Consider the following 2,500-nt stretch of genomic DNA (forward strand, 5'->3'; position numbering starts at 1 on the left):
GAAACACATGATATATATATATATATATATATATATATATATATATATATATATATATATATATATCAATATACAGTGCCGGTCAAAAGAATTACTTAAATCAACATTTACACATGTGGCATGTAAAATTACAATTATCCTAACAAATTAGTGTTACATTGATTCAGTATTTTGTAACCTCCTCTAGCGTCTATGACATTGTTTACTCTTGTAATCATGCTATCAACAAAGCTTTGTGTTCGTTCTTGTGGCACATTATTCCATGCTGTCTTCAAACATTGCCACAGCTCTGACGTGTTGTGTGACAACTTTTGCTGAACAAATCACGCAAGATAATTCCATATGTGCTCAATTGGATTAAGATCCGGTGATTGCTCTGGCTAGGGACTAAGAGAGCTGTAGCCATTGTGCTGTAGCCAGTTTTGAACATTCTACCTGGCGAGCGGGGCATTGTCATGCATAAGTGTGACGTCACTATGACCTAGTTCAAACTCGTAGATTGTTGGAACTAACGCATTTTCAAGAATGCATATGTACTTTTCAGTGTTTAACCGCTCGTTGACCAACGCAATGTGACCAATATGATTCCTCATCATGCAGCCTCGGTAATGACAAATTATTGAATTCAGTCTAAATCAGAAATTACTACGAACAAGTAATCCTTTTGACCGGTACTGTATACAGTGTGTGTGTGTGTGTGTGTGTGTGTGTGTGTGTGTGTGTGTGTGTGTGTGTGTGTGTGTGTGTGTGTGTGTGTGTGTGTGTGTGTGTGTGTACGTACGTGTGTGTGTGTGTACGTGTGTGTACGTGTGTGTGTACGTGTGTGTGTGTGCGTGTGTGTGTACGTGTGTGTGTGTGTGTGTGTGTGTGTGTGTGTGTGTGTGTGTGTGTGTGTGTGTGTGTGTGTGTGTGTGTGTGTGTGTGTGTGTGTATAAACCGTATTTCTGTGAGTAGAAACCCATGCTTGAGTAGCAGTAACCCATGCTTAAATGGTAACCCATGAGTCACTTTTATAAGATAAAGAGCAACATAGTGACACTCATCTGCACAAAGCAGTCTTGTAGCTCATTGACACCACTGTCATCCTTCTGGTTGTACAAAGTTTATACAACCAGCAGACGTATTCCAGAACAAACCATTCAAGGAAAAAACTCAGCAGAACCACGATGAGTGCTTGAGCAGAGGGGACCATCCTACTACTGCAGTAATGGTGGTAGTCTTAGGCCTCCTGGTGTTGAGGTGTACTTGGAGTGGGTGGTGAAATCATGGAAATCACTGTCACAGAATGTTGTCCAGAAATCATTCAAGTCATGTGGCATTTCCATTGCAACAGATGGATGAGAGTATGACAACATCCACTGTTTCAAACCAGAGGGTCCTTGTCCTCAAGGAAGAGATCTAGTCAAGCATGACTCATGATGAGCCAGTGCGGCGCACTTCAACCCAGTTGGAAAAGAAGCCTGAATAAACTGTTTGTGTGTGTGTGTGTGTGTGTGTGTGTGTGTGTGTGTGTGTGTGTGTGTCTGTCTGTCTGTCTGTCTGTCTGTCTGTCACTGTGTGTGTGTGTGTGTGTGTGTGTGTGTGTGTCTGTGTGTCTGTCTGTCTGTCTGTCTGTCTGTCAATACATATATTTAAAATTTCAACACTATTACATTCTAAATGTCCGGCGACCCTTACGGCCGCTTACTACATAGGACAATTAATTAACTGTACGCTATAAGCAGTACAACTGTTCTTGCTAAAAGAAAGTCTACATAGTTTTCTTGAGAGCACTTGTGCGTTGCATCTCTGGAGGCTAACGGACAGGCAGCGTCTCCAGTATGTCTTGAACTCGCCACTGTTTGGGTGTCCATCTTCATCTACAGATAATAGGGACAGATGATGTAGAAATTGGTGGGCTTTCCATCCCCAGCAGCCATAATGCTAAAAAACCAGAGGGATGCAATTGGATGCATTTTCCATAGCATCAATCTCTTTGCTGTATTTTTCCGTCTTCTGTGACTCTCTTTTGGCAGCAGCGGCTCCATCCACCTTAGAGGCTTGTAAGATGATGTCCTCATTCCACGAGTGGGCAAGAGATATGTCCAGCTCGATATCATATCCAGATTGGGCATCGAATGCTATGATATCAGGACGAGAATTGCTTCCTTCGTAAAGGTTTCTGGGTTCTCTTCTGTGTGTTATGTTTAGGTCTCGCAAACTATCACACCACACATTTGCTACTGATTCGTGGGACCAGATGGGTCCGCCTCCAGTTTTACAGGTTAGAAGGTGATAGCCTTCTCTGTCATTGATCTTGCTACACTCGCATCTTTCAGTTGCTGAAGACATAGGCATGCTGCAGCCTAATCTCAACCGAGTTGCTAGTCGGAAGTTAGCGGGTTTTAGTGCAAACTTGGCAGAGATTGGGACAGCTTCAAGCCAAGATCCAGCAGCTTTGCCCTGCAATAATCTGAGTCTAGCAGCATTGTGTGAGTCTGAGTCTGTCTGTCTGTCTGTC

The 2,500-nt window shown here is 43.0% G+C and overlaps 1 protein-coding gene across 2 annotated transcripts in view; it reads right to left on the reverse strand.

Moving 5' to 3' along the window:
- Positions 1–2,500, reverse strand: part of LOC134176953 (peroxidasin homolog) — a 9,015-nt gene that overhangs the window by 2,329 nt on the left and 4,186 nt on the right. The gene's annotated exons all lie outside the window — the stretch shown is intronic.

Source organism: Corticium candelabrum, chromosome 3 (genome assembly GCF_963422355.1).
Source record: "Corticium candelabrum chromosome 3, ooCorCand1.1, whole genome shotgun sequence".
Lineage (NCBI taxonomy): Eukaryota > Metazoa > Porifera > Homoscleromorpha > Homosclerophorida > Plakinidae > Corticium > Corticium candelabrum.